Below are 26441 nucleotides of genomic sequence, written 5' to 3'. Positions count from 1 at the left end.
ACAAAAAAACATTGGAAGGAAAATGAAATGTTTAAGATTTCCTGATCTAACCTGCAAAACAAAGTTTTTTTTGTCTTCTTTTTGAAAGTCTAAAATGGCATCTGTGATTAAAAGTATCCTGGTACCACACTTTTCTCCCCTCTTTTGTAATTTTGCTGATGCCTTTTTATTTTAGTGTTACAACCATTACTGAAATTAAACAGAAACATGTAGGACTATAAGTTGATAAGTACAGTATGGCTGCATCTGGCGAAACAATGGCAGCCTATCCACTGTATGAAAGACAAGTGAAAGCTTTAATTAAGTACTCCACGAAATAAGCAGTCCACTGCTTGGTTGCTGGCTGACTCCCCTCAAAACACACCAGAGTAGGTGTCATAAAGGATGTTTATTATGCTGACAAGTTGACACTGGCACCCCTTGTTATTCTCTGGTAATGGGGGCCAGGCGCAGACCAGCGGAAGCATGCCTGCTGCTGGTTTAAAGGCAGACAATCCATTCAGTGTTGAAGATAAGAAAAGGGAGGAAGTGAAAAGGAGAAAGGAGAGGAAAGAGTGCACTAGTGTATCTAGTGCCTAATTTATTAGAGACGGAAAGAATAGCAGAGAAACTAGGAAAGGGAACAAGGCAGAGCCAAGAAAGGACATAAAAGTGCAGAAAAAAGGGAAGAAGAAAGAATGGCAGGCGGTAAATAGAGATGTGTTTAGTTGGTGCACATGACAGAGATGTTTTTCATGACTTCTACTGAACATCACACATTGACTCCCTTTGTGTGAAAATGGCTTGAAAAGAATTTACTAACGGAACTGCTCTGGAAGAGGTTTGGATGAAATCGCTAGATTTAAGTGATAACATGAAACATTTCCAGTATTCACCAAAGACATTCTTCCTTTTATGTTGAGATATTTTGGCCAACATCAACACTAAATTTTGCTGTTGAAAGCTGTATTTTTTTTCAAACTCATGTAATATTTCACTACAACCTTCCAATCCTTTTTCCCCCCTGGCTAATCTACATTCACTATAAGCCCATAGAAGGTACAATTAATAAATCAGCTAATCAATGGCACTAAAGTTGGTCCCTGAACAGTGTTGGAGGGAAGTGGCTTGAACGAGCCTCATTGATTTGGATTCACAAATCATTATTTATTTTTCCTGAGAGAGACTGACCTTAAAAGATAACAAGGTTATTTGTTGTTACAACGAAAAGTTTTTTTTTTTCTAATCTGATCGCATATTCTGACAAATTCTCTTGTCACTCAGAAAGTCAGGTCAATGTGGAGCGATGAGAAGAAGAGATGTGTCGCTTCTCCTGCTAACTCATCATAAAACAGCACAACACTCCTCCATTATTCCATGGATCAGCCCTTTTCAATCAGTTCTGCAGTGGGAAGTTCCTGGCACCATTGTACTATTGGGGACAAAAGGATAAAAAGATTGAAAACGTTACAAAGAAGCTATTTTAATTAAAGCTGCAGATTTACTCGCCAACCTGGGTTTAAAGCATATATGGGCTGGGCCGATGGGAGCCAAAGTGGTGATCGTAAAAATGAGTCATACCAGACAGAGGTGGAAAAGAGTCCCATGAGGGACAGGTGGGGGGCTCGAGGTGGGCTCTCAATGGCTATTCGGTAATGAGGACAAATAGCTGATAAGTTTGCTGTCTGATAAAGGAAATATACACACCATATACCTTGAATATGTTCTGGTGCTGCAACACCAAAGTTTTACTACATCATGTTGGTGAGGACAACAAGAAACCTACAGTAGAATGGAACACGGGGGATGATCTTGATCTGAAATAAGTATTTTCTAATAATTAATACATTATCATTTCATTTTTTCCACTGAGATAAGTAAAAAAAATAAGTAAATTAATAAACCCACTGTCACTGCCAAGGATGCAAGTTGGTCATCATATGTCAATTTAGACAATGAGTTACACAATGAGTTAATATACAGTAAAGTGTACAGCTGGCTCTATGGCAAAACGGGTAATAAAATATCTCCTTTAGTTCAAATCTATATTATGATCAGAGTAACAGTGATGAATTCTTCCCCTAGAGAGCGAAAGGCTTACAGCACAGAACATTTTCAATTTAAATTAGTACAATGTGAGTCCGTATCTCCCAGAAGAGGAAGATGAACAATTCTTATTATCATTACATAGTCTATAAAATTACAAGCAATCCAAAGTGAGAACAACTATAACAGGATGGATAAAGCCCCACGTCAAAAAAATTAATAAACAAAGAAAGAAAGAAATACACAAATTGACTAATGTTTTCTTTGTCTTTTAAATGAAGCTGATGGCGATTCTGAGTTTTCAAGATCATGGTCTTTAAAAGCTTAAGTAAGGCAAGGCAAGTTTATTTATATAGCACAATTCAACACAAGGTGATTCAAGGTGCTTTACATCGACATTAAAAGCAGCAAGACATAATTGTACAGTAAATAGCAAATAAAATGAAATAAAATTATTAGAAAAGACAGTAAAATAATAATGATAAAAGCACAGGTTGCTAATTTAAGAGTACGCTTAAATAACGAATAAATGAAATAAAATGATAAGAAAACAAGTAAAATAATAAAAAGCACAAGCTGTGAAAAATCAGGGCAGTAGAGTACAGCAGGTAATTATTTAATTTAGGAGTAAGCTTCAGTAAACAGTAATGTTTTAAGGCCTGATTTAAAGGAGCTGACAGTTGGAGCAGACCTCAGGTCTACAGGAAGTTTGTTCCACCGGTGAGGAGCAGAATAACTGAACGCTGCCTCACCTTGCTTGGTTCTGGTTCTTGGGAACCACAACAAACCAGATCCAGATGAACCTCAGGGGTCTGGGAGCTTCATAGGAACTAACAGATCCAGTATGTATTTTGGTCCAAGACCATTCAGGTCTTTGTAGACCAGCAGTAAGATTTTAAACTCTATCCTTTGACTCACTGGAAGAGCCAGTGTAGCGATTTCATGACCGGTGTAATATGGTCCAGTTTCCTGGAGTTTGTAAGGACTCTGGCAGCAGCGTTCTGGATCAGCTGCAGCTGCCTGATAGATTTTTTGTTCAGGCCTGTAAAGATGACATTGCAATAATCCAACCTACTGAAAATGAATGCATGAATAAGTTTTTCCATGTCTTGTTTAGAGAGAATCCCCTTAATTCCAGCAATGTTTTTCAGGTGGTAATAGGCAGATTTAGTGATAAACTTTAGATGGCTGTTGAAGTTCAGGTCTGAGTCAATAATTACACCAAGATTTCTGGCTTGATTTGTAGCTCTCAATGACATGGAGCCAAGGTGAGCGCTGATCTTTTCCCTTTCATTTTTAGGGCCAAAAATGATCACCTCTGTCTTTTCTGCATTTATCTGGAGAAAATTCTGGCACATCCACTCATTGATTTGGTGAATACAGTTACTCAATGAGATCAGGGGACTGTAGTCATGTGGTGACACTGAAATATAAAGCTGTGTGTCATCGGCATAAGTATGGTAGGAAATGTTGTGATGTTCCATAATCTGAGCTAGCGGTAGCATATAGATGTTGTATAGAATGGACCCTTCAGGAACCCTTACATGTGATCTTGGTTGTCTTAGACTCATGGTTTCCAATTGACACAAAAAAGGCCCTATCTTGCAAGTAAGATCTGAACCATTGAAGCACAGTCCCACCCACTTTTCCAGTCTGCTGAGAAGAATGTTATGATCAACTGTGTCAAATGCAGCACTGACATCCAGTAATACCAGAACAGAGGATTTGCCTGTATCATTATTCAGATGAATATCATTTAAGACTTTGATGAGTACAGTCTCAGTGCTGTGGTGAGGCCGAAATCCAGACTGAAATACATTAACGAGGTTGTTTTGCATCATAAAAGCATGGATTTGTTGGAAAACAACCTTTTCAATGGTTTTCCCCAAAAATGGCAGATTTGATATTGGCCTATAGTTACTAAGTGTTGTAGCATCCAGATTTGATTTTTTTAGAAGAGGTTTTATTACTGCAGTGTTCAAGGCCTGGGGAAACTGGCCTGTTTGAAAATAAGTATTTATTATCTGCAATAAATCCGGAGCTATGCAGTTAAAAACTGTTTTAAGAAAGTTTGAAAGCATAATATCAAGACAGCATGTTGTGGGCTTTAATTTTGAAACCGTTTCCGTTAGGGTTGTATAATCTAAGGGGCAGAACTGTCCCAGCTTTACTAAAGGACGGCAAGGCCGGAGTGTTATCATTCCTGGGTTGGAGCTGCACATTGCTTGTCTTAGTAAGTAGAAGTCTAGTGGACTTCTTTTCTTGGTTTCATGTGTTATCTAGAAGCTTATATTAGGTCTAAAAAATTACATACAAAAATGGCTTTCAAAGACACTTCTTTTTAGGTTTTATTGAAGGGTCCAATAAGATTTTAGATTAAACAAAGCAAAACTTTACATCTGATCAGGGTTAATTTGACCAAAACTTCTCACATCATGCTCTGGTCAAAGTATGTGACTGAAAAATACTTTATTGACTAACAAGTAATTTATATATGTTTCAGTTATCATATAATATCATTACCAACATTTACTGGTTTGGGGCAGTAAAGGTACATAATGACATTTAAAAACATGAAAATAAAGTGTCTTATTTTAGTGTGTCATATCTTTGTCTACTTGATTAAGGCTATATTTGCTCTTCATAAAATAGCTGAACATGAAGTTTTCAGTTTTATTATAAAGTGCTAATAAAATCATTGCATACCTGTTCTAAACCAGTACCAATATAGCACACGTGTTATTTACGAACTTTTTCTTCAGTGCCTGTTACATAAAAAAATATAAACAAAAGATGAAAGCAGGACAACCTTTTGCAGTGATACAGAGTACATGTGTAAAGTGTGACACTTGATGCATCTGCTGTTTACTTCCAGTGTCAAATTTGAATGCTGATAAGAAGCAAATGGAGGGCTATCATATCATTCTAGGTCCAGACATGTCAGGGTGTTTTTCCATTTTTAAAATGTACGTACAACAGTGTGAAAGTCGTCCTCTCGTGCTTTCTTCTGTACTTCAGTGGTTTTTTCATTGTTTCACTCCCATGCTGGTCACTCATCTCCTTATCTTGTTATTTCATTTTCTCCCCCGAAACTCATCAAATGGCCCCAAGGATAAAATGATTCAGTAAAAACAAATATGCATATGCTTAGAGTTGTTTCCATAACTTGAGAGGATATTAAAATGATTTAGTACATTCATATATAGAAATAGATGATTATTTTACACAAATGTGACCGAACCCCTTATTTACCTAAACTACATGACCTTCTTTTTCTCCATCACAAGTGTAACATTCATTGTATTTTGTTAAGAAATCTTGCACCCGTTTGCATTGTTGAAGTTACTGCATGACACTGTTAATGCAAACTGAACACAATCTGGATCCTTTTCAAATTATGAGCCCCCTAGCGTTTCAGTGGGCGTGCACCATTCATTTCTTAAAAAGGCTTTTATTGTGAAATATATGCGGGAAACTGCTGGGGGAAAGCTCATTAACTTGCAAAGTTAACATTAGCGCTTGAAATTACAATAATGTTAGAAAAGAAAACAAATAAGATTATGATAAGCACAGTAACACAAAGAAGAAGAAAAAACGAAGTAGACGATGATGGCTCATATAAAAAAAGATAGCTTGTTCCGGACGTAAGCCCAGAATTATGGTTTTGCGTTAAATCGACGCAGAGCCTACGCCGTGAGTAGACTGAGCCACCGGAAAAGAAAAAGAAAACAAACAGCAAAAAGAGACTTCATAAAGAAGAATATCATGTTGGGATTTATAGCACGGCCCTTCAGAAGCCTGTGTTTTTTATGTGGAGAGTCGCTATCAAACCAAGCCATGCAGCCAGCACACATGCAGCGGCCTCTGAGCAGAGAGTCTGCTGACCGTTTCACTCGGAAAGTGTCCGAGTTGAGGGCAGAGCAAAGTCACATATGGGCCTCAAGTAAAACTTCAGCAACTTCTCTTCAAGCTTCGTACCAGGTAGCTATTTTTTTGATTGATTGATTGATTGATTGATTGAAATCTTTATTTCGAGCATACATAAAAAAAAAACAATTACACAAAACAACAAAAAAAAAATAATATAAATAAACAGTCATTAAAAAAAATAAAAGGGAAATAAACTTTCATGCCCGAAAAGGAGTAGGAGGAAGTAAAAAACGTATTAGGTCCTACCCCTTGTTTCTATTTCAATTTTGCTTGAAAATAAAAATAAGAAAAAAAGAAACAGCAAGCTTTACTACTTTATATAAAAAAAAATATATACCTGTTATTACCTTATGAAAATAGTACAGCACTTCATTGCAATATTATAGCCTACCTCAGCATTATAAATATAAATATACTTGAGCATTATAGATATTATACCTGAGCTTTATAAATAAATAAATGATATACCAGAGCAATTATAAATAATATACATATATATATATATATATACATATATATATATATATATACATATATATATACATATATATATATATATATATATATATATATATATATATATATATATATATATATATATATATATATATATATATATATATATATATATATATCATAAACAATATAATCATTATATATACCATTTTATATACACATTATGCTGAATCCCCACACAATCACTACCTCATGTCTCCTCTTCCCTGTATTTGGCAAAAATCTTTTCTTTGTATTTGCTTTTGAATCTGTAGATGGTTGGACATTGTTTCAGCTCTTTACTCAGACTGTTCCATAGCCTCACTCCACTGTTTGAAATGCAAAATTTAAATAATTTAAAATTAATTGTATATTGTATTGTATATTATTTGTGCAGTCCTTAACTCTGCAATATCAATTTTATTATTTTGGATTTAACGAATAATAGATTGGTGTGTTTGAGATAACCGGCATTGTGCATAATTCTGATAGCTCTTTTTTGGAGAATGAATACTGGTTCCAAAGTACTTTTATATGTATTGCCCCAGACCTCTATGCAGTAATTTAAACAAGGTAAAACCATTGAACAGTACAGAGTGTGAATTGATTTGCTGTATAGGAAGTGTCTAGCTTTTGCCATTATTGAGATGCTTTCGGGGTGGGGGCTGTCCTCAGAGTTGATCAAAAATATGCAACGGGTCCAGGACCTAGGGGTGTGCAAACAAGGGTACCTCACGATTTGATTCGATTTCGATTATTGGAGCTTCGATTCTTCGATTCTTCGATTATAACGATTGTCGATTCGATTCGATTATTGGTGCCACGATTCTTCGATTATTGTGATTTTTAATGCTTTTTTCCATACAAGATTGATTTTGTCTTCATCTGTGGCTACATTTGTAAATAAATAGCCAATCAATTAACTCAGTTCCTCTAACAACACTCATTAAGTAAATAACAAGGTTTTTTGAACATTTGACATGTATTTTTCAAAGACACAAAATAATTTATTTTATGACTATGTAAACATTTGCTCTTTGACTTACTTAACTTTGACCAGGGAAAGCTGCACTTGCATGAGAGCGCCCTCTATTGGCGGAAAACACTGAAAACGGTCAAGCCCTGGATTTAATGAGTTCATTAATTCAAGTAAACCAGATATGAACTTAGTGTAAACATATCTGCCATATTTCAAGTGAACAATAAGAAATGTGCATTCTTGAAAATGAAATGATTCAGCAGCTTATTCAGTCTGGAATCTGGATAGGATAACTTAAAAAAAAAAAAAAAAAAAAAAAAAAAAAATTAATAATCGATTCTTAATCGTCACGTGACGCATTGCGATGCATCGACACATCGATGAATTGCACCCACCTCTACCAGGACCCCAAAAAGGTTGAGATTCACTGAAGATTTGGCGAGCTATGATTTTGTCCCAGCCCTTTACCTACCTCCTCAGTATGACTGCGTAACAAATATATAGTATCTACAGTTTTCATAGCAGTAGAAACAGGAATGCGGAGAGATCCCTTCAGGCACCTCACTCCTTCACCAAAGGCTCAGTCAGTCAGCTGTGACAGATGAAACTGAATATGGTATCTGTGATCACCGTCAGATATTCCCTCTCACTCAACCTTTCTGTGGGGGAAAAAAAAAAACACTCCATCATTCATAATCGCCATCTGTAAATTGCTGTATTTCTTTGTGCTCTTGAGGTTTTTGCTTCATAATATGCTATTTCTGAAAAGAACTTAACCATGATAAATGAAAAAAAAAATACTTGATAACCACTCTGCAAGTTAAATAGCTACAGATAATTGAATATTATCTCCTTTGCTTATTTTTCTAATGAGTGCTTTGGTTTTATCCCATTGATAAAATATATATTGCTGTCTTCTGTTGCTGCTGGTAACTCTTTAAATGTGAGAGGTATCATTTATTGAGATGCCTTAATGAAGCAGCAGTTGTGTGTTTTTCTTTTTCTTTAAGCAATGTTTTTTTTTCATATTTAAGGTGATATTAATTTTCCGTCATTAGGTATGTTTGTTCACTTTCTGGCAAAAGTGCATCATTGAGGAAGTTTGATGTGCTGAGTATAGAACTCCTTTTGGGTGTCCTTGATATCATTGAAGGCTTTTATCTACAATGTAATATCTGCGTTCACTTCTTGGAAACTTGCAAATGCAGACGCTGTGCTCAAATAATTCAATTTTCCCGACCTAGATGTAAATCTTGCAAAGTATTTGGCTATGGCGGTTGCCCTCTTTCTCTATGTTCTTGTGAATATTCAGTTCACTTGCAGCTTGTTTATTTGTGAGTGTTGAGACATGATATCAGTGAAGGGAGCTCTGCAGAATGACCCCTGGTTCAGAGGAAACCACTCAGGGGGATTGACAACAGCTATAGCTCTGGATGTTTCTTTGTGTTTTTTTGTTGTTTTATTTTGTTTTATGTGCCCACGTACAGCACACACAAGCTCTTTGAACCTGTTTTTAATAAACATGTGTGCCTAACCTGAATCTGATTATACATCTGACAGCTGGAACAACATGGAGGGATAATTAGCATCGCGTGTGGCACCCATATAATTAGTATGTAACACAACTGAAAAGTTTATATCCACTAATGAGTGGATATCTCTGTCATCACTCATCAGAGTTAAAGCATCAGTAGTGTAATTAGTAGTAGCTGATTTAGTTTTAAATTATTTTTGTATTCATTCAAAATGTATTTTATATTTTCAATATTTTTATCATACTCTTGATTATAAGAAAAAAGCAGTATGGTTGTGAAAAGGGAATTCTATGATTTCTTAACCTTCATAAATGTTTTTCATGAGGAAATTTTAAAGTTTCACTGTCCTGTATTTTTGTGTAGGGTTGGAGTAGCATTTGGAAGAAACTGCTGCAATGCACGTGACACCAAGTCATCATGCACAATTTTGGTTTGATTGTTCTAAATCTTTGCGTTATCTTTGTGCTTTGCAGTTTCGGTAGACCCAGCCAACTGAATGACCTCATCTTTAAAGTAAGATCTATTGATTATCTTTGTTATTAAGTATTTCTATGTGTGTGTGTGTCTGTGCCCCATTTAAACCTTTTCTCCGTAAAAAAAGTGTCTGCTCCCCCCTCCCATAATCTTTGAGCACATTTCATAAAAAATTGCAAAATGTGTGGTCACAAATCGATCGCAATTAAGAATAACTCAAAACAACACAAGGAGGCCATGGAATGTATCTGAAAGAAGAAGAAAACATCTACTTGCTTTTCAATGCATATGATCTTTTTTCACTGAAGTGATTGCACATCTTTATTCAGCTACTCTTTAATAATTATTGAAAGCCAAGGTTCATGTATTGCCAGTGCGTCTCTGGAATCACCATTTCCATATTTCAAACAGTCTTTGGCCCAAACATGGCACATATTTGACTTTGAATGATGCCTGTTGCCCGGAGTGGGTAGGATGATACCTTATCTCAGCCACAGACATGATCAAAATCTATATTTTCTTTGGTCTTTTGGATTTCAACTGCATCTCTCAACACTCATGTCAAGTCAAAGCCACCGTACCAACCTTTGGGCCACATCTGGCCAGTCTTGCACTTACTGGCTTACTGGCTTACTTCTCTTTCATAGCATTCGTTTCATGACTCACATTGGGAACGCCCTCGGCGTGACCTCATCAGAAGCTCCTTTTACATTCCGCCAGCCAGGATTGGCTGAAGCTAAGCACGTGAGTGTCAGGGAGGGTGGAGACCCTACCCTATAAAGGGACCTGACACCGCGTGCACGTCATTCAAAAACATCTTCTCGCTACGAGCAGAAGTTCCGAATTTCTTCTCCCGTCTCTGACTGCCTCTCCGTGGCTTAGCTCAACCGTCCACAGACACGAGCGAAAACTCGGTCACCGGGCGCTTTGTTCACGGCGTGCGCAGTTACTCAGGATTTGACTGCTATCTGGGAAGTAGCAATACTTCACCAGCTAGCCGAGTGGCAACGCTCACGGTAGCAATTACCACACCGAGTAGCAATACTCGCGCTAGCCTCACGGTTACCGCAAAAACAGAGTCGCAACACTCCCGCTGCGTAACCCGCCTGAAAGTCGCAACATTTTCAGTCGTGTCTGCTAGTCCCCAACTACACCAGGTTAGCATTTAGCACCCCACGCAGCGTAGCTTCACAGCTAACGAACCCTGCTAGTTGCCATGGCTGACACTAATGCTTATGCTGATGCCCCCACTAAGACAGAGGAGAAATCACAGGCGCGAGCCTGCCCTTGCGGGAACAAGATTTTGAGCAGGGACACTCACCTGATGTGTGCGATGTGTCTCGGGCTAAAACACGCCTTAGCCTTTGAGTCCACGGAGATGTGCGTTCATTGTGAACGGCTCTCCCTCAAAGCACTTTGGCGCCATCTGACTCGCCAGACGAACCTGTCAGGCTACGACGACCCAGTTCTGGTTTCCACCGCAGAAGCTCCGGAGCCGATGGAGCTCGCCGCCGGGTTGGTTCCCCAGACCGAGGCGGGGCCGAGCTGGGGAAGTCAGCTCAGCCTCACGGACCCGCTCCGTCAGGAATTAGACGGGTCCAGGCTCGCAGCCGATCCGCTGCTCCGCCAGGAATTAGATGGCCCCGGCTTCGCAGCCGGTCCGTTGCTCCGCCAGGAATTAGATGGTCCCGACCTTGCGGTTGGTCCGCTTGGTTTCCCGGTGGAAAGGGCGAATGACGACTCGGACGGTGGGTCGGAACTCCTCATGTCCGACAAGGATTAGGATGATGACTCTTCCCTGCGTCTGGCAGGCCGGGTTGCAGCCTCCGACGGCACCTGCGTCGGCCGACGGCTCATGTTCCCCTGTAGGGATTTGGACCTGCAGGACGTGTGTCAACGCGCCGCTGCTAGGCTCGGCATCAAATGGCCCGAGGTCCAAGCCGTGGTGACGCGGTCCCGTTTCGACGGGAAAAGGTTGCCCGAGGTGAGGAAGACAGGGAAACAACTCCTGCCGATCTTCCCAGAGTTACTGGAGGAATTTGCTGTCTCTTGGCGTGATAAGCCTTACAGTGACAAGCCCCCTGTGGTAGGCAGCTCCATGCTGGACTGCGAGGGGATGGAGAGACACGGCCTCCGCAGCATCCCACCGGTGGCGGCTCACCTCCACCCGGGGTCGTCCCTGTCATCAGCGGGGCCCGCGCTCCCATTTTGGGCAGACCGCTTTCAGTCCAGCCTCAATGACAAGGCATATAAGGCGACTGCACTGTCGACCCGGGCTCTCAACGCCACTTCCCTCTTGTTGGCATACCAAGCTGAACTTGAGGAGGAGATGACAGCTTCACCTAACCACGCGTTATGGGAAGAGATGCGTGTCATCACCGACTATTGCCTCCACCTTCACAAGGTGGCGATCCAATCGCAAGGCAGAGCCATGGGCCTGATGGTCCTACAGGAAAGAGCCCGCTGGCTAAGCCTCACCAGGCTATCCGCTAAGGAAAAAGGGGACCTGCTTGACACCCCCATAACGCCCCAGGGCCTCTTCGGCACGGCGGTCACGTCCATGCAGAAGAGATGTGAGGAAAGGAAGAAGGAGGATGAAGCCCTGAAGCTGTGTTTGCCGAGAAGGGCACCCACTGTCACCCCTCATCAATCCTTTGCCCAGGCCGTGGCACGGCCGCCTCCCACTTTCAAAATCCCCAGGCGGCCCACTCAAGCAGCTCCTCAGGTTCCACCGAAAGCACCGGCTCCGCCGAAAGTACCGGCTCCGATACCTCCACCCAGGTGGTAAGGAGGAAGAAGCAGCTGGCCTGATAGGCTCAGATGCGATGGGCGAGGCAGCCCTGTTCACGCCAACGGTTCCGCTCGCTTCAGCGACCCGGCCCAGCACCCCGTGAAGAGAAGCAGAGACAGTTCTCAGCGAGTGAAAACCCCTGGCTGTTGCCAAATGTGTCTCACAAACACTTCTCACGAATCATTAAAATTGTCCCAACTGTCGCATCCAGGCATGGTGCCGAGGGCGCAGTTAAAAACAATGGAAAAAAAAATAAAACCATTGTTGAATGACAATTGGGTAACACCCCCCCCCCAGAGGGAATGGCCCCTCCCTCTGGCATAGACAGCTGTGTCGCAAACGGCACGGCACGTGCATGCACAGTTTCGAAAGAGCAGCGCTGCACCCCGGTGCCACAAGGGGGAGCCCTTACCCCGTGTGTGACATACGAGCCTGTCAGCTCTCCAGACTGGCCCATCAGTCCGCTGTCATTGAGAACAGCGGAGTTGTTAGCATTCACAAACTCAGAGTGGGTCTTGAGGACGCTAAACAGGGGATACAGGCTTCAATTTGCCGTGACACCCCCGCAATTCAGGGGAATAATCCAGTCTCAGGCCTCAGGCGAAGAGGCTTGCTTTCTACGAGAGGAGATTTTCTCCCTGTTAGAGAAAAAGGCGATAAGAATAATCCCCTCCAAACACAATCGGAGCGGTTTTTATTCAAGATATTTTTCTGGTCACCAAGAAGGGGGGGCGTGGCATGCGTGCCATTCTAGATCTTAGAGATCTGAACACGCATTTAAGAAAATACAAATTCAGGATGTTAACACACGCGTCTCTGCTGCGTTTTCTGCGCCCGGGCGATTGGTTCACCTCAATCGACCTCAAGGACGCGTATTTTCACATTCCGATATACCCTCCACACAGAAAATATCTCAGGTTTGCCTTCCAGGTAACATGCTACGAATATCTGGTGCTCCCCTTCGGTCTTTCACTAAGCCCAAGGGTGTTTGTAAAATGCACGGAGGCAGCGGTGGGACCACTCAGGAGGCGGGGTATCCGATTAGCCACGTACATCGACGACTGGTTTATTGCGGCATCCTCCCGCCAGGAGGCAGCAGATCACACAAGATTACTCACAGAACACTTGGTCAGTCTAACTTTGTATTTGTAATAACTTTGTATATTTTATGTTATTTATTAGTGTTATTTGAGCCACTCGCAGCATACTCTTGTTGCTATAACTTCAATTACATAATTGATGCATGTGTGAAAGGCGAAATAGCTTGTGTGATGATGAAAATGATGAATTTGCATGTAACTTTCGGTCAGGTGGCCTATGAACTGTCAATTATCCATCAAGCTCCACAATTATCATGTTAGATTTGTCTAGGATATTTCTCTTGCGGGACGGGAGAAGACACAAAATCAATGCATCTCTATTATTGTGCGGGCATAAATTCTCAAGAGTTTTGCAGATGCGGGCAGGAGTGGATATAAACACTGCAGGAGCGGGTGGGAGTAATGGTCAGAAATTCAGCGGGAGTGGGCAGGAGCCCGAGGAAGAAAAACAGTCTCGCGCAGGACTCTAAAAATTAATTAAAGGGGGTTTGACGCGTCGACAAAAAAAATTGGTTTTCATCGTCGATTACGTCGACTAATGGCGGTAGCTCTACAAGTAATCTAACTGAGACACTAGTGCCAAAGGTGGTCCAGGGTTTAAAGTTATGTTTAATCTGGACACTCATAGGTAAGTCAGAAGATATGTGATATAAAGATGTATGAGATATTGGGACTGGTATAAGATACTGTATAAATAGACCAAAATCAAGTATTGGACAAATAAAAGTTCCAGTCTTGTATTAAAGTCTGTATCTATATAATGATTTTCTCTGGCATGGCGCCCTTAATCCCAGCCCTCAATCAAACTACAAGGGCACCTGGAGAGCACATCCTCTGCCAAAACCAATGCTCGATTTTGCAATTTTAAAGGAAGTAATCCTGAAAGTGATCCTGCACTTTTTTGCTCTTTTCTATGGCTTTTTTCCTAGTCAAGCTACTTGAAATTCTTCTTAACAGTTTTTGCATAATGTTTATAACAAACAGACAAATGGAAAAGATCACATAGCCCCTCAACCCTCACCTTAGTGGGAGAAAAAAAATCCTCCTACTTAATGTGAACAAATTGACCTCACATCTAAGCAGCGGCTGACGGTGTATATAGTGATAAAAGCACATCACCCACCAGCAACATTCAGCATCTGGCCAACGTGCTCTCACGCATGGCCCTTTTCTGTATTTGTTCTGTTTTTGAGCTCTGTTATATACCTGAAAAATCGCAGAGCTCTGAATAGAGCATACTTTGCCTCTATTTCCATGGTAACCAGGGTGACCAGTCCTGGTCTTATGATTTTTTTACCTGAAAAAGAGATACAGTGATGACACCAGGGTCCTTTCTGAAAGGTTCAGAGATAAAAAAAAATGTGAGCGCTCTTGCTACCACAAAAGAGAAAACAGTATTCTGGAGAAGATGGATGGATAGGTAGAAAGGTAGACGGGTAGACGGGAAGATTTCTTTTTTATTTATTTATTTTTACCGTAATTTCACCTGGTTAATGATAGAAATAATTGACTACTTAACAAAAAACTGTTTCTTAATTGCATTGACACTACCTATGATGGATTCCAACTCAAGAACAAAGGGTATATTAATGAGACTAACAAAACAAAAGTGCTGCGGGGCAGGTTATCCATTTGCAATATACAGAAGGAGGTAATCACAAGAGGGCAGCAAGTCAGGGAAATCAAAAAATGAACACTGGTGTTAAACAAGAATGAAGAGCAAAACTTAACATGATCTGAAAGGGATAGAAGGGTGTGTGATCCCCTGCATGAACTATAATTGGGAGATGAGTACATTCACAATGACATTTCTGTAGTTTGTTGGTACACTTGTAGCAGTCAGAAAACTGAGCATGGAACATTGGAGAGACACCTTTGTCAATGTAGCCAAAGTGATGAGACACTCATTTGTCATATTTTAGTCAAAAAGAGGACAGCAGTCCATCTTACTATTTTTTGCAGACCGGTAACACCCTTCAACACAGCAACATTGTTCACCTACAGTAGCTGCCCCCTGCCCCCCCCAGTAGGCAAAACTGCTCAAAAACCACAACAAACAATCTGATGTTCTTATTTGGTCACTCAACTTCTGAAATACCCATCTAAAGTCTAGACGCACCTGAAGAAAGCTGTCCCAATCAATCCCACCCCACAATCCATAGTGGAGCCCAAATGGTTTGTTGTGAACATTATTGTATTAGACAAAATTATACTTAAATTTACAATGATGTCACTTTGTCAATAGTTCTGAGCCCGTGAAAATGGAAGTACTTTACTCAAAATAGTTGTAGTTCCTAAATGGCAAATGAAATTAAATTTTTATGAAACCTCATAAATTAAAGCAGGAAGTCTATGCTTTGATAACATATTTACTTTTATTTCAAATCCGTTGTGGTGTTAAAAAAACATTGTGGTGTCAAAACAAAATCCTATATAAATGTGTGTGTCATTGTCCAAATACTTCTGCTTTCAGAAACACATTTATTTATTTACTTGAACCATATCTATTAAATGTCACAGTTGTGTTAAACTCTGTTTTGACCCAAGGGTGTAGAGGAAGAGGGAGGCAGGGCTACATGTTTGCCTTTCTAATTGCTTCTCATAGGAACCTCGGTATTGATTGTTGCAAATGCCATCGATTTTTTGTGGGACTGCACAAAACGTTGCAACATACCATAAAGCAAAAGACACTTGTGTGTTGGTCTTTGACATTGTCCCCGTCCACATATATTTATTTGATACTATTATTGTATATCACATCTATATTTAAAATATTAAACAAGGTTAAATAGATGACATAGATTAAAAGTTGCTGGATTCCTCTCGGCCCAGGCAGCCTAATCAAAAAGCATTGATCTTGCCGAGGGAATCAGTGTGCTTACTTGCACATCAAGATAGCCGAAGGCAATTGGCAAAGTTTGTTCTCACTGGATAAAATAACAAGACTCTCTTCCATATGTCCTAAATGGATCTCTGTGTATGAAAGCCCCGAAGGCTGCCAAAAATAATCAGCTCTTTCAACATTTTGGTAACAAATATTATATCTCGGCACAAATCAGTAAGGTTATCAGTTTTATACCTATTCTACAAAGATGACCGCGTTTCAGGTACAAGAGAATGCGACATAAACATGGCTTTGAAGTAACATTTTATTAAGCAAAAGAGAAAATGGGCATCGGGTTTAAGAAAACTCAACACAATAAGACCGCAATAATATTTACAATGATTTATTGTAGCACATTCTTAAAATACCTAGATGGGTGCTAATGGACAAAGGACTGTGCCTTCTGTAAAAAACCTCCAGAGGTGCTTTATATTCAGCATATCCTTTCTATCATGTAGATGTGAAAACAGTTTGAAAAAACGTGAGCTAAACTTCACACAAGCTTCTCATTTTCTCTGCACATTTGGACCTCCATGTGTGATTCTAAAGTGGAAAGAAAGGGAAAAAAAAAAAATCAATATTGATTATGTGAATCACAGCGTTTGGACCTGAGGGCTCCGTGATGATGCTCTTTATGTTCTGAATCAGCTTGGCACTCTCCAGTGTATTTGTTCCAGTGTCTAGATTTTCCACATCAGGTTTGTGATATGATGTATTTTCAGTGAAGCTCACAGCGGGCTCAGTGCCTGCCAGCTAAGTGGCCACTCAGTTTTTTGCCTTCTGATCCCACAGAATGTCTTGGTGCTACCATTATAGCTGTGCGGTGCATGAAAAACTCACAGGTGTTCAGCTTAGTCATTTGACACGTGAAACCTGCTGTAGCACAGCTTAAATTGATTTTATCCTAGCTGCTCTGTCTTTGCAAAAATATCCTCAGGTGAAAAATACAGTGTATGACTGTCTCTGTGAGGAAAATGATGCATGTTGCTGCATGTTTATTGTGTTAGCTCCTTTGTCTTTTACGCTATTCCAGAGATTTGTTGGCTCAGAAAATGGCCCACTTTAATGGGAATTTGCTTGACATTGTTCCTGGTGTGTGAGCCTTTGAAGGGTTTGAATAATGCAGCACAGACTTTTTCTTCCATTTGAATACACTGTATCTGTCAGGTCAGCAGAAATAAAGTGACAATGACAGGTGGGATCTGAACGACAAAGAGAGAATTACTGAAAGGCAATGAGACAAAGAGTGAAAACAGGTCACGAAGAAGGATGGGGAAGATAAGGTGGATATAAAGTCTGATTGTAACAAAGGGGACCAAACAGTGCAAGAGCAATTTATTTTACTTCAGAAATGTATCAGAGGGATTCAGTAATGAGACCCTTTGTTATTTTTGGTGTTGGTTTACTGCTCATCAAGACTTTTCTATTTTGTACATTTATAGACCTGATCACAGAGAGGGTAGAGATTTTTAATAATAAATAAATGAGAATGCCTTCCCATTGTGTCAGCACCAGTAGTAGCTGGCTTGGAATAAGGGTGTCTGGATCTGCTCATACTATGAAAATCAGGATGTAAAAGGACAAAAGATTAGGGGTCTGAGTTTAGTCCACTTAAAAAATAAAGAAACCAAAAATTCATATTGAGACCTTCACCTTTTGTTTGCATAGGAGGTATAGTTGGTTCAAATTGTAAAGACGTTGGTCAGAACCTAAAGCTTAATACATTAAAGACATAGAGCAGTGAGAGTCTCAATTTGACATTATTTCAGTCATTTTATTATTGTTGAAAGTTTTCTTCTAGGCATAATGTTAAAAAACAAAGCTTTTTTCTTTGCAAATGTACATCCCCAAAGCAAAACAATAAATGTGGAAATTTCCTATAAAAACTGATACATTGTTAGATTTTCCTATAAACATGTCTTAAGGTATGCAATAGTACAGTACAGATTTAAATGGACCAGCCCTTTTCTTCTTACTTGCCTCACGAGTCACAACTCTATATATATATATATATATATATATATATATATATATATATATATATATATATATATATATAAAATATATATATATATATATATATATATATAATATATATATATATATATATATTTTTTTTTTTTTTTTTTCTGAACTAAATCTATCTATCTATAACATTGGTATCCTTCCGGTTAGTTAGAACAAAGAGGACAACAACATGCAAAGATATCTAGGGCTGTTTTAACACTATTCCTTTAATAGTTAAAAGATGTCCCCATTTTTTTTAAACATCATTATGTCATCATTATATTACATTAGTGTAAGGGCCAGTTAGGGCCTGATTAAGTAATGATTAATAATTTAGTTAAAAAACAGTTAAAAATGGGCAATGGTCATTTCATTATAATTCATAAGGTTTACATTGGTCTAAAATTCATAATTTAGCAATGTGTACATGATAAAATCTTTTCTATGTTTTCTATGTTTTGTATTCTAGGTTGTGATGTTACTGTAATTTTGTGACTGTGGTTTGATGTGACGAGAAGTTACTGTAAGTTTCACTTTCAGTTTGAGTCAGAAAATGCTGGAAGCAACACAGTCTTTTGACCGTGCGTTGGACTTGTAATTTACTTTAATATTTTCAAGTAAACTTTTAAAAGCCAAGGAAAGTTGTCATGTCTCATCGCTCACGTCGAAAAGTGTTTTTGTGGACTGACTCAAAAGGTGGTACAAATAAGAGGGAACAGAGTGCCACTACAATTAGATTAACTGTCTATGAAGAACTTCTATTGGAAATTTAAAAAAATAAGTCCACAACTAAGCAGACCGTTTAATATTAAGAATAATAACGAAGGCATTCACTTTTCCAAAGAGGTTTTAAGTATTAACATCAATGGCGACCTTCTTTTCTAAATTTAGTCAGTTCTGGCGTGCTAGTTCACTAAACAGGTTGATTCCTGTTCACAGTCTATAGTACGACATTCATCAAAACACCCATGAATTATGAGTCTTGTGTGGTAGTTAGTCTGGATGATTTATAAATGAAACCAAACCTAATTTCATGGATAAAATCAATTTGTTTCACCAGTGACCTGGAATCAGTTGTCAGGTCAGTTTTGATATGGTCCCATATACTGTACATAGATGCAGGAGCCTTGCAAAGTAGATATTAGACTGTTGCAGTTGTAAATCACAAACTGATTATTATTACCTCATATGAGCTACTGTAATTTTGGTGTGGTTTAATCTGTAGTTTGCTAAAAAAAAAAGATCTAAACACAGAGATGGGGTTAACTAAAGTATATTGACAACAGTCACATGGCCAGTAGGTCAACATTGATCCCTAGATCAGGCACCTCCATATTGAGCTGCAAGCTTTCTGAAACACTCGTTAAAGGTACATGTACGTTGTCAGTTTCATTGAATATTTGCAAGTTCCCTGAAGGGCTTCTATAGGAATGCCTCACCAACGTCAGATGTAATGACAATTGACATCCCATTTAATTTTATATTTGTGTCAACTTCTGATTGGTGGAAGGTTCCCTCATTTCCTGTCTGGCCTCTGGATGTTAAACCTTAAATGGATCACCAATTATAATCGTACACTGCACACAAAGGACATGTGCTGTAAGCTGCTGAAATTGCAGTGGTTTCAGCATATCCCTACCATTTAAAAGAAATACACAGCCTATGCAGTCATACAGGGGTTTGACTGCCCCGCTATTCAGCACATCCCCAGTTTTATTTCCAAGCCGTCTTTGATCTTCCAGATTTTGTCTTAGCTTAAGCAAGTTCTCATAATGGCCATTTCTAAAAGAAGACATTTTGGAAAGATAAATTACAAGTGAACTTGTTAGTCCCATACGTGTTTTTCGTATGGGAGATATAAAAAGAAAGGTCAAGAAGTGTTTCTCAGCTGAGCAAGTTGAAGAGCCTGCCATACCATCCTTGCAAAATCACAATAGAGGTGGTGTTACTCCCATGCAATGAGTCTATTTTTACTTTCATTTCACATCTAAGTAAGAGGTCTTTCTTGTTCCTTTGTGAACAGGTACTGTATTTCATCATTTCCAATTTCACAGCCTCTTTCACAGTCTCTAATTCCTCCATCTTCCAGTCAAACTACTGGCATAAAAGGTCTTTCTTTCAGTTAAGACACATTAGTTGGGTCTCTTTATCTTCCTTTAACTCCCACTTTCTTCTATGACTTTCTTCTTATACCATTCACGTCCTCTTTTTTTCCCCTGAAAAAGTCAAAGTTGAATGGCTCAATAGCTTTTAATTGCCGTGGTTTTTATGTGGTCTGCTGATAAGTAAGAGCCACTCAGCAGTTCTGTCCACAAGACAGATGCTGCTGATGCTTGTCTGGGAGTTGCAGCATGGAAGCACACCCCGTGGCTCAAGGAAGTGCAGGTAAGGTAATAAAGGAAAATGGTTTGCTGAAAGGGAGGAAAAAAGAAATCCTGCAATGGATTTCATTTTCTTATTGGGGCCACGTCTCTCAGGGTCATACACACAGACATAGACAAATTCAAATCCACCTGGACACACAAACAACCAGTGCAGCTCATGTACCACCCAAACGGGTTAGAGAAGGTCGGCAACTTGTTAACAGCAACCATTTACTGTGACCAGTCCAGTAATGCAATCTGCTCTTAATGTTGGACAGATCGGCATATGGAAGAGGTCGCGCGGTGACTCAGACCTGCATTAAACATGAAAACTGCAGGAAATCAAAAACATTGTTCAGATCCCTCATGTATTTGGTCCAGCTCTGGTGTCACAGGCTGGAAACAAAGCCATTATTTTAAAGTGCCAGAAAGATTAGAGCAACATGTCCTTCTCTGTCTTTGTACCTAATCTTTAAAACGCGTCATTCTTCCTAACATCAAGTAATGTCATGTTGCCAAACTGATGCCCTTAATTTTTCCATTTTAAATGGTAAACTTAAAAAATATAGCATGAATTATTTCACCAATTACACGTTCCATTAAAACATCCCATAAATTGTTATGAACTATATGTATATATACTGTACGGTATCTGGGTTTTATGAACCCTTTTATCAACCCTCCTTGATAAAAGTCACGGAATATTATGTAAATTTGAACAATTAAAGCATGCAATTGCTTGCATAAACATATTGAAACCCTCTATCCCATAAAAACAGTACAATAAAATATATTGAACATTAAAGCCTAACTTTACATTTTTAAAATAGTTACAATTGATGCTCATTTTAAATTTGATGCAACATATTTCTGATATGGACTGCAGGCCAATTTAGTTTCTGGACAACAATCCTGTTGTGATACTTACATGTAGTTTATAGGTTGGCATTCTTTCTACAACGCATTGCATATCATTTCTCATTGATTTTGCCTTTACTGATGCTCAAATGTGCTATCCGAAATATGAATTATTACGTTAAGAAATAGAATAAAGCAAGAGTTGATGACGAGTTTGCTAATAATGGCCGGCCAGTAGTTCTCACAGTGAATACATCCTTTTCTTGAAGATTTAATATTTGTGGAATGAAGTTGTGTCTTTGTGCATTGATGTATAACAGCAAAGAAGACACTGAACATGACAGCTGCACTTGCCTGTAACAAAACTTGCAATTATTGACATTCTGAAGGGAAATTAAGTATGGATCACAGTAAGTTATGCGATTACCTTGGAACTGAACCATGTCAGAAGTTCACTGGAGAGTTTAATTACTATCCATGTGATTGGATTTTGTTAGTCTCACCACATGATGGAAATTCAAAATCTGAGTCCATGAAAAAGCAATTACTTGCTTTACTGCTTAAGTGTTAAGAGGCTCTCATTATCTAGTTAAAGCTCTCACAGTTGTAATTCAAAGGAAGCTCTAATTGTCTTTATTTACTGTTCATTCCTTCTCTGAGTAAGATGCAGTGTTTGGTGTGTTTAACACATAATCTATTATTACAGCTAAATCAAATTGTGCACAATCACAAATAGATATAATATTCTTTTATACATGGTAATAATAATATTGATGACTTGAAAAAAGTAGTCTAAAAGTAGCAGTGAGTTATTTTAAAACAAAAGTTGTCTAAAAGTCAAATGAATTTTAGAAGCTTTTCAACACTGACTTTGGCACTTGATTGATGAGGATCGAAGAAAGATTGGTAAGCAGTTTAATTGTTTCTATTCAAAGTCCCCTTCTAGCGTTAATGTCCTTGGACATCACTGTCACACTCATTCACAAGGTTAGACAAAATTCATTACAGTGGGATCGCCTCATGACACCCAAACTTACTTTAATAACAAAACTACTGTCAGTCAGTGTCATGGGCCTGGTTTTGATTAGGTTATCAACGTTTCAGCCTTAATTTACTGTACTCTTTCCTTGTTTTTGTTTTCCTGTCCTGTCTTGGTTTGAAATTGTTTGTATGTCCTGGTTTGACTTCTTTCTCATGTTCACTGACTGGTTACATGTCTTATTACCCTCTTAGTGTGTGTCAGTATGTATTTATACTGTATATTGTACCTGTTCTCACTTCCCTGCTAGTTTGTCATCCCTACATCTGTCCTGCTTGTCTTTATACCAATTTCTTTGTCCATCACATTTTTCTTCCCATGAACATCCCAATGTTCTTCTCATTGTGTTGCTTGGTTTTTTGGTTTTGGGTATACTTTTCCTGGCAGCCTTTTTTGGTTTACTTGTTTTTAACTTTTGCTTTCTGCTCTCTTTGACTTGGGTCCCTTAACTCCTGATTCATGGCAATCCGACTATTTCTTTTATTTTTGCTTTCTCATGACAAAGCACGGCTTTTTAGCTCAAGCTCTGACTTCATTAAGAATGAAGGTTCAGGTTCACACAACATGCCATCGTGGTCCATTAGGTGTTCGGTCTGTGTGCCAAGGAGAAAAAAAAAATAAAATAGTGTCCTTGTCTTTTACAACCCCAGGTCTGTGCTCAAGAATAATGCTGAAATGGTTCAAAACAGTTTTATCATTTCAGGCAACAAGCATCAGAGGGAATTCACATGCCTCCCTACACATGTTTCGGGCTATAAAGTGAATTTAAACTTCCTTGCCAATGAGCCTTCTGTTTGCAAAAGGTATTTTTGCAAAGGGTATTTATAAACCTAAACTGAATTTTCTTTCACATTTGGATTGTTACATTTGACATTTCAAAGTGAGCATTCTTGTTGGCTTGCCTACAAACCTAGTCGCTTGAGTTTTGTAAAAACACCCCAAATGACTAATGCTGTTAGATCACAGACTGTCACCTCATGTCTCATTCGTATATGAAACAAAAAGCCTCCATCACTGCAGCTCACTTTAAAGCCCCATCTGAAAGCTAGACACAGTTTTAGTCTTTTAACACCAGGATTCGGTTTTTCAGCTCCTGCATATGATTATAAATACTTTTACTTTTACCTTCATCATTCAAGGTTCTTCCCCTAGAAGAACCTGATGTGATACATCTATAATCAACCGCAGACTTTAAAAAAAAGGCCTACACGTATATGATACACTCATCAATGAGAAAGAGCGAAGCAGCTCATGTTCACATGTTCATCTGATACTGTGATGCTCTCTGCAAGCTGCAGCATCACAGTGGTGAAGGGAAACATATAGGCATCCAAAACCCTCAGCTGGGCTGCTTAGCTAATTAGTTACTGTAGTGATTTGAGCAAGAGGCAGCCATTTGTTCAAGTTGAGCAGGCAGCTTGGTGGCAATCTGATTTTGATGATAATGGCTTTCCAATACTCATGACCTCATCCGTAACTGGCATTCCTTGCTGATTGGATAATTTACTTCCTTAAGTATCAGCTGGACTTTTTTTTTTCAACAGCCTTTTTTCCAAAAGAAAGGGGTGCATCAGTGTAAACACAGTCTAGGGATATCTCCCTAAGAATAGAATTGTGCATTTGTATTTATTCTGGATGTTTGGATGATGAATGGTATTTTGTGGAGCTGTGTTCTTCTACAACGATCTACAGCCTCCATCTCAGGACCCTCACACATCTACGTGTATATAATGGTTATTTCATCATGTTTTTCTTTTTTTTTTTTGTATTTCTGTATTCTGCCTATAATGTCACTGTATTTCAGTGCATTCAGCATCTTAGAAGATGTATTGAACACGTCATTAGAATGCAGTAAACAGATGAGTAGGCTGGAATTGATTGCTGTGGTGATGCTTCTGGTGGAGACTTGTTTTATTGCCTAACACACAAATCAATAAAGTGAAACTAACAAATTATCTTGTATCAAGTTATGTCTGCATGGCTATCTTTCATTATGTCAGTTTTTGTGTGTGTGTGCACATGTGTACATGAGGATGTGTGTGCCTTGTTCATGTAGCAAAAGAGCACTGAGACAGAAATTTAAAGCACAGAAAAAGCACAGAAATTGGTGCAGGATCAGTCTTGATTTATACAAAGTAGACACAAGGAAGATAATAGCTATGCTTTTCAAGGGAGGTGTCAAAATAAAAGCATAAAAAGACTGAAGGTATGGAAGTCTCGGTTTGTTTGCTCAAGATGAGATTTGAATGTTTTTAATTTGAGTGTCCTGCTAAATCTTTCATTCAATTCCATTTTAATTTACTCTATTTGCATAACGCCAAATCCCCCAAAAATCATTTCAAGGCTTTTAACACCGAAATAAAGGTTTGCAAAGTTCAGTGAAGTCTTTTTAAATATGATCCAGTTAAGTCCAATTTGTTGTAATATAGTGACAATTCAACTCATTTTTACCTTCATCCAAATTCAAAATTCATATGATGCCAATTTATAAAAACAGCCTGAGGCCTCATCCACTCAAAGACAAGCTCATGCCTTAACGAAAAATTATTTTATAAAACCAGAGTATCATCCATGCAAAGTTGGCGTTTAGGGGGGTCTGTAAATTATCCTTTTTGAAACCAGGTTCCAGAGTGGAAAGATTTCATTGCTTTTCTGAAATACTTGTGTCATACACATCACTTGTACTTGCAGCCATTTTCTCTGTTTAATGTTTTACCACCTGTTTTCGCTCGTTTCTGTCATAGCATCTCAGCACCACTAACAGGTCTGGCATGTAGTTTACAGCATTTTCAGGTGTATTGAGTAACTTTATGTGGACGCACACATTTACCGACATGGCTTCGTCTTTATGAAGTACGTTTTTGAAATTATAAACGTTTCATCTTTGTGTGGATATCAAATCAAATCAAATCAAATTGTATTTATATAGCACTTTTCATACAATAATAATAAAATCAACATTTAACATAGAAAAACTCACACACTCAAGGTTAATAATACTACTAATACAAATAGTTAAAATAATACAAAATAACTAGATAACAATAAACTAAACCACACTAATAAAATAAATAAAATTCAGTTATAAGCTAAACTTAAAAGGAAGGTCTTGAGCCTCTTTTTAAAAATGTCAACAGTCAATGTCAAAGTTTTTCTTCTAACTTTAGGAACAATTAAAAGGCCGGTACCAGAGGACCTCAGGGTTCGTGAGGGTTCATAATCTAAAAGCAGATCAGATAAATAACAAGGCCCAAGACCATTAGGACATTTATAAACTGATAAAAGAATGTTAAAATCAATCCTGAAACGAACGGGCCTCGCTGGCAGTGGGTTTCCTCCCGCCCTCTTCTCGCCCTCTGTGGGGTTGCTGGTGGCCTGGATTCCGGGTTCTTCCTTGTCGGCCTCTGGTCTTGCGGGTGGCGGGGTTGCCCAGGATCATGGCGATGTAAAGTTGTGTATCATCAGCATAGCAGTGAAAATGATGACATCTCCAAGTGGCAACATGCATATTATATGGATAATTAAAAAGTACCGGGCCTAATATTGATCCTTGGGGAACCCCATAATTTACTTTATGGCCTAAGAAGTGACAGAATCTTCACTTTGTTGCATTCACAATTCCCCAAAAAGCACAAGGTGACAAATACATAAATAAATAAATAAATGTATAAGAGGAAGGAAAACCGCCAGCAGAACCAGTCTCAGGCAGGGTGCCCATCGCCGGTTGGTGGTCGGAGGAGAAAGGAAAGAAATACCGACAACAGAGAGAAATGATAAAGATATGTAAGAAAACAATCTTCATAGCAATAATAATGGCTTGTATAAATAAAAATACATAATAGAGAGAATAGAGCTCAGTGCCTGGGCAACATCCCTCTTGCTGCAGTATTTTGGATCCTGCAGGCTGAACCTAATAATGATCTAATAGGGAATCACGGTATTCCGATTCCAATGTCTCAAA

General features: G+C 38.9%; 1 protein-coding gene across 4 annotated transcripts in view; it reads left to right on the top strand.

Moving 5' to 3' along the window:
* tnr (tenascin R (restrictin, janusin)) overlaps positions 1-26441 on the top strand; it is a 191503-nt gene that overhangs the window by 42475 nt on the left and 122587 nt on the right. For 3 of the 4 annotated variants that reach the window (XM_061732270.1, XM_061732268.1, XM_061732271.1), the window contains exon 2: positions 9438-9477. The exons of the other annotated variant lie outside the window; for it this stretch is intronic. The gene's annotated coding sequence lies outside the window, so the exon portion shown is untranslated. The remainder of the gene's footprint in view (positions 1-9437; positions 9478-26441) is intronic. 4 annotated transcript variants of the gene reach the window in all.

The sequence above is a fragment of the Cololabis saira genome, chromosome 10, assembly GCF_033807715.1.
Source record: "Cololabis saira isolate AMF1-May2022 chromosome 10, fColSai1.1, whole genome shotgun sequence".
Lineage (NCBI taxonomy): Eukaryota > Metazoa > Chordata > Actinopteri > Beloniformes > Belonidae > Cololabis > Cololabis saira.
Note: the sequence above shows the minus strand (reverse complement) of the source record. Positions and strands in the feature narration are given on the sequence as shown.